Source organism: Anoplolepis gracilipes, chromosome 17 (assembly GCF_047496725.1).
Source record: "Anoplolepis gracilipes chromosome 17, ASM4749672v1, whole genome shotgun sequence".
Classification (NCBI taxonomy): Eukaryota; Metazoa; Arthropoda; class Insecta; order Hymenoptera; family Formicidae; genus Anoplolepis; species Anoplolepis gracilipes.
Window position 1 is genome coordinate 162,822 of NC_132986.1, and position 19,125 is coordinate 181,946.

General features: G+C 32.3%; 1 protein-coding gene across 5 annotated transcripts in view; it reads right to left on the reverse strand.

Annotated features, from left to right (window-relative positions):
• The window catches only part of Mub (poly(rC)-binding protein mub), a 111,725-nt gene that overhangs the window by 43,033 nt on the left and 49,567 nt on the right, over positions 1-19,125 (reverse strand). The window lies entirely within an intron of this gene.

Consider the following 19,125-nt stretch of genomic DNA (forward strand, 5'->3'; position numbering starts at 1 on the left):
CGTTAAATATTATTCTATATATTCCCCTCTTCCCCTCTTCCCCTTTTTGTTCAATTTATTCAAGTAGATTGATCCGAAATTTCATCGACACGGCAATTTTCGGGAGATTTACGCGGAGAAAAGAAAAAAAAAAAAATAGAATTTAAAAATAAAAATAAAGGAAAAGAAGAGATTGATCTTTTGCAATATCAGACTATTATTATTATTTTTTTTTCTAACCTACGAAATTAAAATTATATTTGAAGCAGTTGAGTAAGGTTTAAATTAAAAAAATTAAAATATTCCGCGATACGCGGTACATATATGTAGAAATATTATACATTCTTTTCCTTTTAAATTGATCTGAAATTTAATCGAGTTTTAAAGAGACATGCGCGAATATATATTTACGTATATAAGAAATATTTAGGTAAAGAAAATAAAAAGAAACCAATTTAACGACTGGAAAATTAAAATAAAAAAGAAAAAGATGAAGAAAAAAAGATTTATCTTTTATAATATGAGATTATCATGTTATCTCGATTATATAGTTTTTTTCCATTGTTTTAATTTATAAAGTTCAAGTTTTTAATAAGATTTAATAGAGTAGTAGGTATTAATTATCTTTATACATAACATCATGTCTTCTTTTTAATAACATGTAAGATATAATATTTCTTTAGACTATATTACTTTGGACCATAAATTATATCAACAACTTAAATTCAGACGACTAATATTTAAGCACTTTTCAAAAACAAAGTATTTAAATATACTTTTGTTAAAAAAAATTATTTAATTTCTATTGTTAATTTTTTTTTTTTAATTCTCAAATAACTTCATTATTTATCCAAACGTATATTTCTTAACTTTTTAAAATAAAAATATGCATTCATTAAAACTCTATCTCGAAATTAATACTTTCCATTTTCAAATGCCTCAAAAAAGATGAGGTTTCTATTATTAGAGAATTATTTTAAGAACTTTTTGTGAAAAAATATTAACATTAAAATTTTATATCGTATAATTTTTTATATATATTTAAATGTCTAGGGAGAATTTTTATAATTATTCTAGTATTTTTACGAAACGTTCATATTTATCAATAAATTTCGTTACATGAATTTGCATAATCAAGAGATTTTAAAAATAATAAAAGCAATTGTATTATACATATATATATATATATATATATATATATATATATATATATATATATATTGTATTATAATATTATTTAAAAACTATTTTAAAAAAATTATTACTAATATTTTAATGTAACTTTTTCAATTTTCTTTTTGCTTAATCTGCTTACTGTATTTGTAGCTCATATTTCGCGTAACATCTAACAGTGGATTATTTCGCATGTTTCAAACAATTCGAGCAAATGTATTACATGCTACTAATTGTTTCGTATGCTCACGCTACGTTAACCGCGAATGAATCTAACTGACGTTCAACGAAAACTCGATTACCACGTTTTCCTCAACTCGTTCTCTCTCTCTTTTTCTTTCTCTATCTCTGGTAATTCAACTTTCCTATGGTCTTGAAGGACGGTCAGTTAAATAGGTCGTTCGTCGAAGGTGTAAAAGTGAACGTTATCGAAACTTAATAATGAAAGTAAATCAAAGAACGACACCATCCGAGACACAACGCGAGTACTTAATCTCGTAACAAGTGAATTGAATTTTTTGTTGACAAACCGCGCGAAGAATACTCCGTGTCTACATGTGTATAAAAGATATATAAAAATGTGTAAATGTCTGATATTGAAATCTCTTTTCTTAGATTTTAAAACAACTCTTTATCATGCAAATTGAAGAATAACGTTAACTCAAAAAGAAAACAAATGTTTAATCAATATTTAATCAATTATTTTGTTCAAAGTAGCGCAAAAGAGAGAAGGGCGTAAAATAATGATTTTACGTAAAAAAAAAAAAAAAAAAAAAAAAGAAAAACGCTTTTTCCCTTTTTTTTTTGTTGAGTATAATAAACTATTTGCACTTTTCTCTTTCTCTTCTCGGCAGATAAAATTTTATTTTTCCAAATTCGAAATCATTCTTGTCTATAAATAACAAACGGTTTTATTTAATTTTCTTTTTATTTCTTGAAAGAAATCACAACAAATGATTTCTCAAATACATCTGCATAAATATGTTGGATCAACAATCATCAGACAAGAGGCGACAGTGTTCGTTTTTTATTACGAATCTAATTCTGAAATTTGCGTCTCGCTTACTCAAACAAAATTTTTTTCGTTTTTTTTTTTGCAACTATTATAGATGCACAAGAGCACAACTTCTCTTACTTTGATGCTTTTAGAAGGCCGTTTCTCCACCGCAGCGGTATGCCGCAGGTACGCAACCGGAAATTTAATTATCATTTTCAACGTGTGGAAAGCAATTATCGGAAATTTAGTTCACGATGGCCAATAGAACGACCTTGCTGGAGAATGACAGTAACCGCTATTATTTTGACATTGAATGAGCAAGAGTTATGAAAGAGCGAGCTTATTGACGACTCCTTCTTCATGATTATTTCAATTTAATACACACGTCTTTCTCTCACCGAGATTTGAATCAAACAAACGTCGATAGGTTTTCACCGGATAATATTTTTTCACTTTTGACATTATCTGCAATATATGACTAATATTAAAATTATGTATAATTAATAGTCAAAATATACATACATTTATTTGATAATTATATGTTATAAAGAGAGAAACCTGAAATACCGATAAAATTCACTTGAAATTAAATAGAAAAATTATATTATACATATCTGCGATTTTTAATCAATTTGTCAAATAATGTACAAAATAATGTGAAAATGTAAGTAGACTTTTTCTCGATTAATTATCAGCGAAGGAAATTGTCACAAATACTTTGTTAAAATAACTCATAAATTTAATTTATAGCTACGTAAAATATTCAATTTATTGATAGGGTTTGAACAATTAAGAGCATACAAATATTTCTATATTTTTTCTCCATTTTCTACAAAAATATGCATAAAAAAGCAGCATCTGTTTATACTGAATAATCAATATTGCAAGACATGTGCAATATTAAGCGCGCAGCTTAATTAAAAATATTTTCTGCACAGGTATTAATATAGATATAAAATATAAATCAATACACGCGCTTTATAACGAATAACGAAACGAAAAAACCTTCAGCGATTCAAAAGATTGTTATTGCTAACAATCTGAGCCAATTATAACTAATTGTGATCTCGATTATTTAAATGTGCCAATCGGCGCAGAAAAAAGAAGGAAAAGCTAAGCGGACGGACCATTGACATTCTTGGCGAAAAAAAAAGACATAATTATCGAGATAACGATTCTAACAATAAGGTGACTATAGCTCGCGCCATTTCTTCTTGCTTTGGACTATTGCCGGAAATATGGCGATGCATTAACTCCTCCTTCCGTCGTGTAAAACTCGCTCTACAAACGTTTACAACGTTATTATCGGCAGAATGGAGGGGGGGGGGGTGGAAGGGAGAGGGAGATCATGTAAGCGCGACGATGAATAATTTATTTTATTACTAACGAGCGACACAAAGCAATGCTCGTAACTGTAAGTGCTTCATAAAAGCGGAAAAGGAACTGGCGTATATATAAGTGGCATCGCGATACAGGCAAGAAAATTGTCGTCGTGAAAACCGAGTCGTTGGCTCGTCCTGTATCGTCTTTTTATCCCAAATTGGTCTTTATTCTCACTACACTTGTCAACTCCAAAGACCGGACTGAATCGAGAAAATTATAAAATGGTTCTCTAAACTCGCAGTTTCTTTGTATGTACATTAATCGCATGCTTTTCAACAGTTATCGTCGAGTCGCTCGAAACCTGTCTTTTCTCGTAATGTTTGAGACCATCCGAGATGATATCTTCCACTTATTTTCGCTTCAAACAATTTAATTAAAATAATTTACTTTATATTCTACAATCTATGTTACTAACTTATTTATTTTTCTTTCTTTCTCTTTTCTCTATTTTTTATGCAATTAAAATCTTTGACAGATTAAAGAACGGAATAGGAGACTTGACTTGAAAAAGCCCGCGCGTACGAAAGAAGTTGTGATCAAGTGCTTAATAAAGTTTTCCGCAAACGAGAATCAAAGTATCAGGTTATTGAGTTTTGGATTTCATTCGAAGACTTTGTCGTTGTAAAGATCCTTAAAGCACCTATAATGCTTAATTCCGCGGTGAATTTATTTAAAATGTAAACTAGTTGTAAAAGTTCGAATCCGGAAAACCGCACGACCGTCCGCGCTGAAAGAAGCCTAATCCCATTTTGGTTTAAACTTTAAACTCGAGTCCAAGTTCGACACCGATTTATATAGTAATCATTTGATATATATATATATCTGAGTTATCTTATAGTTTTGGTGATTTTTTTATCAGGATTGCTTTTTGCAGTTAAAAAGAAATATCATCCATTTCAACGAAAACGTTTCTTTTTTACAAAATATGTCTTATGTGTAAAATCCTTGTAAATTATTAAAGTAACATGTCGACGACATTGCAGAAATCTCAAAGATGAAGCCATAATGCGACAGAGAAAGGAAAATGCTTCAGACTAAATCGAAAGAGATCTTATTGTTAGAATTGAAGGAAATGAGACACCACTTGATGTCGCGATAAAATCTCGGCGCGAACTTCGAGGGTAACTCCCCTTCTAAAAATGAAAGAACACGCTGGATAAGCCGAGGGATAAGTTATCGAAACCCTTCGTGTACAGTTATTGAAACGTGGAGAGTCGGCCAACTATATCGTCAATTACAAAAATAAATTTTTAGCAGTATTTTTTTCTTTTTAGTTTCTCTTTATACGTTTGTGACTATGTCTTCCCATTATTACTTATCCAATATAAAAAATTATAATTAATAAACCAGTTGTTTATGTCATTAAATGCAAATGTATGTTGCGGATTTGCAATACAAAGTAAGTTTTAAGAAAATAATCAAAAATCAAAAATACGAAGATATGGGTAATTGAATGACACTACATATGTAATTGGACAACTCTAAACTTTTATACATATATCTCAAATGATATAAACTGAATCATTAATTAAAGCAAAAATAAACGAGCAATTAATTTTGATAATAAATAAGAAAATAAGAAAATAAGAAAATTATAAATTGCTCACTCCATGATTATTCGCCCGATATCACTTTGAGCATCGTTTTTCTCTCTCTTGTTTATTCTTTGCTGCGTCTCTCTTCGTGGCTCATTACACGACATTTACTCGCAAAAAGCACGATTAATTACTATCGTGCACGCATTAATACCAAAATACACTTGCGCGGCATTTTTTATATCATTCTCGACGCGATTAACGCACAATGCGCACTTTATTTTATATTAACGAGTAACAAAGTGAAAATCTCGATTACACAAAGTTACAATTTACTCAATAAAATAGCGCTCTTGTCGTTACGGAATTTACACAAATACTTTTGTCGGTAATATATGTTACGAATTTTACAACAAGTTTAGTTATTATAACATGAGCGAATAAGCATACAAGTCAAAATTAAAGATAGATATCCTCAGAATACAATATTCTAAAACATTCTTTTGCTGACTGATTGTGAGATGGATTTCGATTGAATAGTGATATAAAATATATAATACATTATAGACTTCAATCAAATATGTTATTTAAACTATAAGATGTATAATTTATTTAATCGAAATCTATCTCTGTATTCGAAAAAATGGCAACCTCTTGAATATTATTCTGCGAGAATATCTATATTTTTACTTTTAATTTATACACTTATCCACATATGTTATATGTATAATACGAAACATATAATAAAATAATAAAGAACAGAAATAACGAATCTATCGGATTTTAAACGATCACTGATATATAAAGGATGTACGAATTTATTGTACAAAATTGATAAATATTAAAATATACATACGCGAGAGACGTAAATAACGTAAAACTGTGTTTAATAATTATAAATATGTTGTAATAATGTTCGAGCTAATTTGTTTTATACTCGCTCGATATTTTATTAACTAAGAATTTGATAAATAACATCGGTAGCTTTATTCTCTTGAAAATTAATATCGATAGTTTTATTCACGTATCTCTCGTGATACTAGACTAGAATGATTAGTAATGATTAGTTGAGTTGCGATAATGATGAAAGTTTATTAATCGTATAACTTAGGGATAAATGCTAATTGTAATAATCACGGGAAATAATCGCGTTTCGAGAGATAAATACGACTGACAATGAGTGTCTCGCTCATGCTGTTTCCTACTCGCTCGAGTCTCGAGACTCGAAACACGAGAATGACAAGACACACGTACGATTTGTAAACAATAACGCGTTGTTATACGTCCTGAGAAGCAAAGATCGAATATCATATGATGCACAATTAATTTGTTGTCGTTACGGAAAATATTTAATGTATTATAAAAAAAATTTATTACGGAATATACTACTCTTTAAATTTCAAAATTAATATAATAAAAGATTGGATGTGTATTTTATTTGGACGTGTAAACATTAAATTTAAAACATGACAACGTCCTTGCATTTATACTTATAAGATACTTGTAATGTGTTTACATACCGTAAACACTTGATATATCGAAGCGATGTAATAGAAACGCTTGGCTACTAAATCAAGAAGACTGACGTAAAGAGACTCGAAATGATTATCATTACTCTGTCAACATCCATGTTGAGGAAAGCGTATTATCCTTTCATAAGTTCTTCTATCTTGGCTGTCTTTTTTCGATAACGATTTCACCAAGATTTCACTCTCGTAAAATTAGTTTTCCTTACATAGGAAATAGTCTTTTTAATCATAGTTTAATCATTCGATTTTGCGATTCATTTATTATTGTATTTTTTCAATTAAAAAATAATAACGAATTATTAAAATAATATTATAATAATTTAAATAGAAAAAATAATTAATGATTTTTGAAAATTGACAAAATAACAAAAAATATGAAAATCGAACGAGCGAATTTTGAAAAATAATTGTCATTATCATATTAAGTTTTGTCATTTGTGTAATATTGTACAAAATTTTAATAAGAAAATAAGTCGCTTCGTATTATTATTCGACATAGGATCGTGATAAGTAGCTACGAGGTGCTAAAGCGATCATTCTCTACAATTATATAATTATAAATTATCAGCTTGTGTTCGATTAATTAATTCCCGGGATTGATAAGCAGGCTGAGACAACAGCTATTTTGTATCAAAGTACATATGTATTTTATGCGATTTATATATATGTCAAGTAGATATCGAAATAACAAAAATAGAACTTATAAATTATCATTTTATTGATCTTTACGAGCGATAATTATTTTCTGAATAAGTCGAATGTAATCAAATATTTTAATGCCAATATGTATTATGTATTATATACATATATATGTACATATGTATAATGTCAAAAATACTGAGAAAACATTTTAACCTAGTGATACACAAATGACATTCGGAATAAAGTATTGAATATCGAATCCTTTATTAATAATTTATTTAAAATTCAAAAGGAGTAAAATATATTTCGTATAAAGTTATTTTATACTACGTGAAATATTTCCGTAGCGACATAATTGGCTGTCATACAATATTTGATCTTTGCTTCTTGCGACGTAAGCAACAATGCGCTTATAATAATAGCACGTTGTTTACATGACGTATGCGTACGATAACCTTATCATTCATACTTCGAGATTCGACAGAGTAAGAAGCATCGGGAGACACTCGTTCGTATTATCTCTCGAAACATGATTATTCCCTATGATTGTTACAATAATGTTTATCAACTGAATGATGTTTTGGCTATAATAGAAGCGATATAAGCTATTAAAATAATGAAGAAACGCACACACACAAATATATATACATGCACACAATATAAAATAATAAACGGCAATAATCATTCTGGTGGAATTTTTAATAAGTAAATCTAAATGAAATTTTAAACAAATGTTTATTATAATTTTATTAATACATGCAAACATTTTTATTTCGTTGGTAATGTTTTTTCCTTGTCTTTGTTAAAAAGTGCTAAAAAATGCGATTTCCATAAGAATTATTACTAAAAATTTAATTAAACTTAAATAATTTTCAAACCGTTAAGAGAATTGTGCTCAAGTTTTATACAAATAATCGTATATTAATAAAACGTTGCGAGTGGAAAACAAAATTGATTCGAGCGTCATTATGATACGTTTAATTAATAAATACAGTTATTGTGTGTGTGTGTGTGTGTTCTCACGTATATACATTTTAATATTTATCACTTCCGTACAATAAATTCGCGTACAATTAAAATTTAATAGATTCGTTATTTCTATTCTTTCTATCCTTTTTTTTATTATTTCTCATTATAACACAAGTGAATAGGTATACAAATTAAAAATATCAGCAGAATGCAATATCTAAGAATGTATTATATATCGCTTTGCCAACTGATATATATATATATATATATATATATATATATATGTGTATATAATTTTTTAGAATATGAATAAAAATTTGTATAATTCTTGAAATTACTCGTATAATTTTTAAAAATTAAAAAAAAATTCTTTTGTTAAACAAAGTTCTTTGTCTAACAATATAAATATAAAAATTTAATTGTTTGTAACTATTTTCTTTAAATTACATTTTAAACACACATTACTTTATATGTATAATTTGAATATATGTGTTTTTTTTTAATCAACATTGCATTTTACAACTCCATTGCGCATTGTATTAAATAAATGTTGAATTATTTTTTATATTAATCCCAAGATAATGGACCTCAAAGAGTAATATATATATGTATATTACGGATATCAGAATAAAAACTTAAATCTGCAATGATGCAAATTAAACTTTTTGCATTATTATTCTTCTAAATTGCTAAGAAATGAACATACAAAGTATAAAATTTACAAAACAAAATTCTAAAACAGGAAATTAAATGGTGAGAGTATGCGAAAATTTCTATTTCAATAATTCTATTTCAGTAGATTATGAGATATAAGAGTTAAAATTAAATGATCACCTGTTTATGAATCATGCATACGATAGTGATCATGTATAAATTCGGATCGGACAAATTCAAACAGCAATAAATTAGCAATAAATTATGTGATACATTCAAATTTGATTTCTCATAATAATGGGGATGTTAGGAAATTAATCGTGATTGTAGTAAAATCGCGTTTACGCATATTAGAGGAGAAAGCTATAAAGTCTCTTTCATGCAGATCTTATTGTTTCTCCGCTCTTTCTTATTATCAATCTTCCTTCTCTCTTTCTCTTTGTTTCGTCTTCTCCTCTTCTCATCCTTTCCTTCCTTTTGTCGCTTTGACGAAATAAACCTTTAGCGTATGTAGGTTCTCTAACTTTGGTTCACCCCTTTATTATATCGTTGACTAAGCGGTGCTGAAATACCAATGACTTGTTTAACCAAGTCTCGTTGGAATAAGCCTTTTGCGATATTACCTCGATTTATCTTGGCAGCAGCAAGTAGTGCCTCTAATGAATTTCAAGCAACTTGTCCAAGTTCTCTCCGCGAGATGAATGTTACAGTACGGCCTAATCGGTGATCGCTTTTTATATATATATATATATATATATAACATTAATTTAATATTATAATACTGGAAGGATGAAAATAATAACCTGACGTTCACGGTGATGTAACACGCAAAAGTATCCATTGACAAGGGTTTCGACAATTTTCGGTTTTACTGAGACAGACAGCGCTCATAATTTCATCATTTCGTCTTCTTCCGAATTATTTGCGGAATAGGTAACATTTCGCTTTTTCGGCGGGTTCTCGCGCACGAACAGGCAGATCCGTAATTGAACGAAACCCATTGCCTGAACATGATGGATCCTGCGGGTTCTGGCCGGGCGATTATTAATATTGCGGTCGCCGAAATTGATTTGTTACCGGGAGAGGCAAAGGACGTCGTCATAAAATGACCGCACGTACATTTCTGTCTGATAAACATCAACAACGGACATTTTTTTGCATTCAATCATCGTGGAATTTCGAGGACGTCGCTCTGTCGAAAGACAGGCTCGCTTTCGCTTGTACCATATATACATATTTAAAATCGTATCGAAAGACCGATTCGATTCACGCGATCCATTCTACATATATACATATATACAAACTAATGAATTTTCCGAGGAATCGGAAAACCGGCGCCCCGCCATTCGAAACGAGGCTTGAAATCGTTCACGGCCCGTCGTTGTTTGTCAACGATTCGGTAATTGCGGAGAATTTAATTCATCCCATTTGGCATACCCGGCCCATGCATATGCATAGCCGGCGCAGCAGAATATAACGTAGCCACGAGTATGTAAATGCAGAAGGGATGACAAAGGGATGTATCCTCTCTCGAAAGAAAATACAAAACTCGATAGCAAACGGTATTTATAACAATAGGTATTTAACGGTAGTAAAGGAGCGGGGAATGCGTTGGCGAAATTAATTAAAGCAAAATATACCTATATACCTATATGTAGATCTAAAGATCTGTCTGTCTAAATTCTATCCTATTTTAATAGGAGCTCAAGAATTTTATGTTACATCATTTTCAAGATGCTTTATTTTGATCTTGCACTTTCCCTATTCCCTAGAGAAATAATTAAAACGGCATTTACTCCTGTTGTGTCGTCCTATTCGAGATGGTAATTAGCATCGACTGTTATCGTCGTGTTTACGTCGTTGAAAGTTCACCCTGAGGACGAAAGTTTGCGGAATAACGCTGCCGCGCATTTAATTGCAAATTTTCCTAATTACCCGATGCGCAGACGTCGTTCGTCTCCTGTCAAGACGAAACATACGAATATCTTGCGAAATTCCATCGAAAAATATAACCCTATAAATAGGTGGGGCGTGATAAAATTGTCTTTAGGTCGGTTAAGTTATATAATTCACGCTTGCACGCGCGCGATTGTTGATCGCTAAACGTAAGATTCCCATCGACAGATGGGATCTTGATGACGGATATATAAAACACTCCCGAGTACGAGTATCCTCGATGTCGGATCACGGAGGGGATGATGTTTGGGATACTCGAAAATAAACGTTAACGAGAGGAATCCGCAGACACAATACGGCCAATGTTTCGGGGGAAAATGAGGAGGAGAGATTACGGGCGTCCACGTTCAATCCCACCTAATCCAGACGCTCGATGGCGGCGGATTAAACTGACAGCCGGAATGGCATCAGCGGATACGTCCTTATTCAAGCACGACTCGTACTTATGTCTCTCTTGTGCCGAGTAGAAGGATGTCGAAATCGAGAGGCAACTCGGGCGATTCAATAGCGAGATCTACATATATATATATATATAGATCGCGAGAGTCAAAGTCTGTCTCGCACACATCGTCAGGAAGTCGTGACAATATAATGAGATTAATAAGGGAGATAAGAGACCAAGCATTGAAATGAGCCTTCGTTCATGATGAAATTTAATATGTAAGATCACGCGTGAATTTCTGCAGACTTTGCCCTCGTTGAGAAGCCACAATCAACCAACAGAAAAATGTTTAACTGATAGCTGATAGATGGATCCGACCAACTTGCCCGTCTTACGACGTCGCGTCGAATCGCAACAAAAGGAAAAATACGAATTGCGACGGGATATCGATGTTTGTTTTCCTCTCCTGTGTGTTTGTAGTTTGTACCTGCCTATCTATCTTTACGGCTTCGAGATGCGAGATCATATTTCATTCCTTGGCAGAAACTGCCAAGCAGCACTTTCCGATGAATTCCAATCCAATACACCCGCAATACACGTACGCGAAAATGCTCGCTCTTACGTAAACCACTATTTCGCGTCTTTACATATGTTCTCTTTCTCTCTCTCTCTCTCTCTCTCTCTCTCTCTCTCTCTCTCTCTCTCTCTCTCTCTCTCTCGGAGAAACCTATATATTTTCGCAGAACCGTGTCCCAACATCAGCCCTCATCCCAGGGGAATCTGGTCGAGTTATTAAATTCTCGTACGGTTTCGCATTTTCACGAGTGAACTCGCAATAACTATATTTTCATTGATGAAGAGAGATTCAGTCTAAAATCGCTTTTTTTAGTTAATAAAAATGATGACAGTAAAGTCAGTTGCGTGAGAATGTAAAATATTGACCAATGATATAAAAGGTTAAGAGTCATTGAAAATTATGAAACGATCAAAATCAGCTGTTAAATTTGAAAAAAAAAAAAAAAAAAAAGTATTGGCACTTATTTATTATACCTAATGTAACAATATATTTGCTTAATATAAAAGTTGCAATTTATACGTACAAAATAAAATAGGTTTCTAGAAATTGCACTTTGGTATTCAAGTGCTTGCAGATCGAAATGTTATTTACTAGGCTTCTAAACTCATTTCTAAAAATTTCACAATTCTTTCTCTCTCAAAAGATTCATTCATGCAATTCTTATTGAGAACCTATCTCATTTTGTATATATAAATAGCCTTTTTTATATTAAGCAAATATATTCTTACGTTACGTTAGATTAGGTTTTGATCAGTAATACAGAACAGCTTTTAAAGGGAGCCTCTAACGGAGGTACAATACATATCTAATGAGATGAGAAGGATAATCAACGCCGTTCTATAAAAATATCCTAGTGTTTCGCGTTAGATAAACAAACAGCTTTTCTGATAAACGATACTTTCGATATGCTGCCATCTGCCATAACATCTGCTCACAATCAGTTACAATACATAACAATCCTGATGAACATCCACGATTTACGATCCACGATCCACGATCCACGGTTCGCGATTGAGACGATTGTTGCAAACATGTCCATCGTGTAGTAGCAAGTTGTTCGTAAGGATATGAAGGGAGAAAAGCAATATGGAAGGAGAGCAGAAAGTTCGCGAAAAGGTCTCAATGCTTTCCCCTCGACTGGTTTTGATTTGGATATCTTTAGGCGAGGACTCTGGCTTATCTTTTCGGTGAACGAAGAAGGCCGGAAGGACGAGCGGATGCAACGGCTGGAAATGGAAAATTCGGCGAAAATGAAAATGCCTCTGGCTGCCTATAATGCTTCGAGGGCAACGACAAAATGGGAATTTCGGAAATCGAAAAGTCCAAGACGGACCAAGTATACCCGCGTATCGATTCGACGACAGCGAGAGCACATGTCGTCGTTTAAAAGTTGTATAAAAAAAAAAAAAAAAAATCAGAACATGAATTTTTTTTCTCGAACGATATTATTTTATATGAAATACAATGAGAGAATCACGCGAAATTCAATCAATTAATCAAGCGAGATAGAAACTGGATATGTATAAATAACGGAGAGAGCGACGCGCGTTTCTTCTGCAAAAGCTTTGATTGAAAAAGCAAAGCATATTTAATTACAAAGCATATTTAATTCCAATTTGTGATAAAATTTATCTTTATTGAGTGTAAAATGCAGAAATAAATTATCGCCTTGAAAATGTATATGTTTTCGAAGAAGAGAGGAAAAGAGAGAAAGGGAAAGAAACTAAATTGATTATAATGAATGAAAGAAGAAAAAATCATTTCTACAAGATATCATATAGGATAGGATATAGGTACAATATAATCATCGAAAACAATATTTTTTTTTTTTTTTTTTTTTTTTTTTTTTTGTGCAATACTGGAAAGTGATGTATAATTTTATTTTATAATACATTAGTGATAAAACTTTCTTTTTAACACGATTGCTTTAATTGCGATTAGCGTATGTGCTAGTGTTTTCGACGTTGTCGAAATCTTTCGTGGAAATACCCGTAATTATGTAAAATATTATCGGCACAATTTACACGCACGAGAGAGAGCTGCCGCTTTCAATGCTTGTTAGCGCGATTTAGTTTAGTACAGGTACTTTGTGCGACTATATCGTTTGTAAAGTTTCAGACACATGCTCGTTACAGGTAAACGTGTAAAGTTGGTCATCGCCGGCCATGCCAGGCGAATTATGTTCTCCTACTACCGACCGTGACATTTCCTCGTGTATGTAAATTAATCAATTTAACCCTAAACTCCGATGTCACGGCCAGGATAGCTCGCAATTGGTTCTATTAGGCTTATTTATAAAAATAAAACACGGCATTTTTCTCGCTTCACTCACAATCAGTTCAAAGTGTAAATATATCAACGAAAACAACGTATCTCGTTATTATTTTTACATGTATAAAAATATATATTATCTAACATTTAGAGTTATCGTCTTTTTTAAGAAATTTATTATTTTTTATTAAGTTTGTAAGACATCTCTCTCTCTCTCTCTCTTTCTTTGTATTAAACTTCAACGAGCAAACTTCGAGGAGCGAAAAACTAAACGTAAACGTCCTCTGTCGAGAAGAATCGTGTTGCGGAGGAGGAGAAAAATTTTAGACGAGTTTCATTTTTCCCCCCGTCAATATTTGCAATTTGACTTTTAAATCAGTCTCTGGCGTATTTCTAAATTTAAAACTTTAGCGCTCACTCAGATCGATGGAACGTTCTTTCGCTGGCATCAAACTGCTGTAACTGGGTGTAGCCTGGTTTCGCGCGATAACGTTTTCTCAAAGAGATTCGATTTTGGCGTATCACACATTCTTTCGATGCCTGTCTTTCGCACTCTCTTCTTTTATCCGCGGGAAGCGAAGGTCCAAGAGCTCAAAGAAAATTGTGAAAGGCGAAATAATGGTATTGAAGTCAACTCCGACTCTATACCGATTTTCAAATGATGGGGAAAAATTGAATAATAGAAGACTTTGCGTTTGTTTCCAACAATTATTATTGTTGTACCAAACGCTAAAAAAAAAAAAGACTTGTATACTAAAAGAATTCGAAGCAATCTTTCGGTACAAAACGGAGTAAAATGACTTCGATGTACCGACGATTAAATTCAAGATAAAACTTTTGCGAGCAACACACAAAGTAGGTATTCAAAAATCTGTGGAGGCGAAAAAGGAGCAAAAATTGGATGGAACTTTGGATGGAATTGACCAACGGCGCCTATCAAAAGTATCTGTTTGAATTCATCTGACTCGGTCGAGAGATTCCGGAAATTTAAACGAACGAATAAGGAAAATCCGCGGCTTATTGAGAATTCCGCACATTGATTACGCGCAGGAAAATGCGAGAGCCTCGATGGAAACTTTGTCTTCTTTCGAGATTAAAAACACATAGCATTTTGCGAATGTCGTTGTACTTACAATACTTTAACGAACAGTAGTCTTTAATTTTATATTTCCCGTAACAAAAAAAAAAAAAAAAAAAAAAAAACAAATGATATATTGTTATTGGAATTCTTGAGATTCAATCACGAAAATCGTTTGCTGGCCGCGAATGAAAATTGATTACTCCATTTGTTAAAACTTTTTATTAATTAAAGACTCAATTAGAGTTGTGCCTCAATATTTTTGTGTTCTTTTAAACAGTTCTTTTTTTTTCTCTTTTTGTTTTTGCAAATTCTATGAATCATTTAGCTCGCTCCCTGTCGAATATATCAGCCAGACTACGAAACAGGTTACAAATCATGAAAGTACGCGTTCCCCTTGAAACCGATTCGCAATTCAATTCCGAAGCGCGTCAAATCCGTCGATTTCCCTTCCCCTATAACGGCGTCTCGTCGGTATCGGAAAGGGGTCTGGGATTTCCGGCGACAAATCACGCGCGGCACCCTTCAAGTCTCGCGAAGCGTACATAAAATGTACGCGAGATAACCGTACCGTCTGCTGTCTCGAGTCTGCCTGACGTTTTTATCTGCTTCCGTAAAACACGGGAATGTGTCCGAGGATGTTTACGTGAACGCGCTTTTGCCGAAAAGCGTTCCCCGAGATCGCATAATCTTTCGCGCAATATTGTTCTCATTCGTTCGAAACGTGCAATGCATCGTGTTATGCATCAGTGAAATGTTTTTTTTTTTTTTTTTTTTTTATTAGATTTCTAACTTCATTTCTAAAAGTTTACAAATATTCCTTTATGCAATTCCTAACAGGAACATATCTTATTTGGTATGTATAAATTGCACTTTTATAATAAGCAAATATATTATTATTACGTTAGGTCAGATTTTGGTCAGTAATATATGGTAGAACAACTTTAAAAGCCCCTTGTAATATGCCAATAGTTGCGTTTGGAAAACTCAATGAACGATCAAGTGACAATTGTGTCTGTGATTGATTCACAAATTCTAGATTTCTCGAGTGATAAAAAAAGTTTGAAGATTGGTAAATTCGTCGTTACTATAAAAAAGAAAAATAAAAGAAACGAACAAGACGAATAAATCGAGGAAAGAGTTGAAGCTCCGTTATATTACAAACTTTGGACAGAAGGAGCCACGCTGTGCGTCAACTTCTTCTCGGATCCGCCGACGGCGGAGTCCTTTTTCACACAGTAGGGTGAAATGGAAGATCTCGTGCAGTTTCTCCTCTCTTTCCTTTTTTTATTCAGCGTTAAGAACCCTGCCGGATCCGGAAATGGGACGCCTCTTGTCGCGACGCGACGTGAAACTTTGAATTTGCAATTTACCGCCGGAAGGAGGCCTTCTCTTCTTCCTCTTCGCCTCTACTTTCTTCGACGAGGCGAGAGACGAGTTCGAATTTGTACAGGAAAGATTTACCGAATAAACAGAATTATACGAACTTTGCCGGGTGCGCGAATATACGGGCTGGTTTTTCCTGCTTCGCTTATCCCCCGCGAATTTTTCGGATAAATTTGAAATTGTACGGGCGTTAAATAACATTAAACAGATATTCAAGCGAAACGACAAATGGAATAGTGATTGCAATAATTTTTTTTCATTTATAGACTTTTTATTTACACGAATAGAAAGAAAAAAATCTTTGGTAATGACAATATATATATATATATCAAGCAGACATCGGTAAATAGTTAGAAATAAAAAACAACATTTTTAAATATTTTATCTAATAATAACTATAATAATTTTCTTTTTTCTTTTTTAATATAGCAATGTAACCTTTTGGTTTCTAAATTTTTGTAAATAATTCCTGATAAAATATATTCACTAACTGATATATTCAATAATTATATTTTCATCATTTTCTCTCTTATTAATGGATATTAAATTGATCGTGTATTGACAAATTTGACATTAATTATATCTTGATACGTAGTCTGTAGCTATATATAATCACTGCGAGATACCATAGGATCGACATGTGAAAGGTATGTATGTATCGCAACATGTATGCGCAAGGACGAGCTGCTATAGTGCTTGAATACTCTGAACTTCCGAGAATTTCACCGCTTAATTAACGCGAGCGAGCGAGTTACATTTGCGCATAATACGTCGTTTTTGTTTAACAGTCACTTTTCGTATGTCGAAGTACATGTGTTACAAATTACGTTCCACCTTCCCTCCCTTCTCAATTAATATTTTGATAAAAATAAATATAGTTTCTCCTCTCACATTTGTGAATTTTGTTGTATTCGTATGCGCGTGTCATATTGTGAAGAAAAAAAAAAAAAAAAAAATATATATATATATATATATATATATATATATATATATATATATAAAATTTCTATCATAAAAATTGAGAAACGAGATTTTAGTTATTTACACGCTATTCAAACTATTTGTTGGTCATATTTATTTATTATTAATCATTAACGTTGACGTTGATTCATTATGCAATTTATTAAATTACATTAAATTACATGGAAGAGAATCGACTTTGGAAAGCATAAAATTTGCTATTAATCCATCTGTCCTCCTCCTCTTAAAAATTATCACTGTGTTAATTTAATACTAATTTATTTATTTAATTAAAACTGAAAGATTATTAGACGTCTTTTTCTTTCAAAAAAAAAAAAAAAAAAAAAAACAAAAAAAAGGAAATAGAAATTCGCAATTTTAAAATCTATACTTTCTCGCATAATCTTGACGTTTATTATCACTCCATTGATACTTTGATTAGAAGTAACAGCATCTATTTGATGCTTGAACGTGATGAATTGCAATCTAATTTCATGTCGTACTATATACAAAGTGTGAGAGGATCTCGCATAGAGACTTGGTGTTTGTGTGCGTGTGCGTGTCTACTGAAATGTCAGGTGGAGGATCATTGGCGGGACGATCGGATACCGCAGCATCCGAGCTCCCGAGAATTCCATTGCCTGATTGATATGTGTCAAGCCTGCCGCATGCACCATTGCCTCGCGGCCAATACCCGACGGATTGCGCACGCCACGGTTATAGTCACATCCCGGTATCGCGAATCGCATTAAAGCTCCGGCAATCAGATTCGAGCGACGTTTCGCGCGTGGCCGCGAAACGCGAGTCAAACTAATCGCGATGAAAATCCGGAAAATCCGGAAAATCCAGCGATTTCCGGCCGACGCGACCTGTTATCCGCTATACTCAATTTAGGATTTTTGCCGCGCGCGTTTAATGCCAAATACACTTTATTCTTTTATTATTAAAAAATTAAATAAAAGAAACAATGGGAGGAATATGCCGTTTTCATATACGATACACGATATCATTTTTTTTTTACAGGATTTTGTCTTCAAAATCACTGACTATCCTTTCGGTAACAGACTCTCGAGTCAATTTAGAGTGGACTTTTTCTCAGTGAAAATTGTCAGTGAAAATATCGAGGATCGTTATTTTTTGTAATTCAAATATTTCCAATTTCTTGCATCACATATTTTTGCAACCAAGCTTAAAAATTATATTAAAATACACTTTATCTAAAATTAACCGAACAATGTAATATTGTTAACTTTTTTTAAATTTCGCAAAGTTGGGTTTGCGAAAAGTTCTTTTTCAATCGTTCCTTATAATTTTAAAATATTCTTGTATAAAATTTGCCTTGTATATAATAAAAATGTAATGCGACCTACTTTAAATTTCTTTTAATATATAGAGAATTTATTGTATAGAGAAAGAAAAAGAAAGAGTATAGTAAAACATAAATTTTATATATATATATATATATATATATATATATATATTCAAATATTTAACGATTCAAAATACATTGAATACTTGAAAGATCATGAGGCTAAGATGTGAAAAGACATGCTTTTTGAAAGAACATGAAATTTTCAAGTACATAAAATACTTGAAATACCGTTGAATGCGACGGAATAGTCGACATAAATACTTCAGGCCGATTCGAACTCCA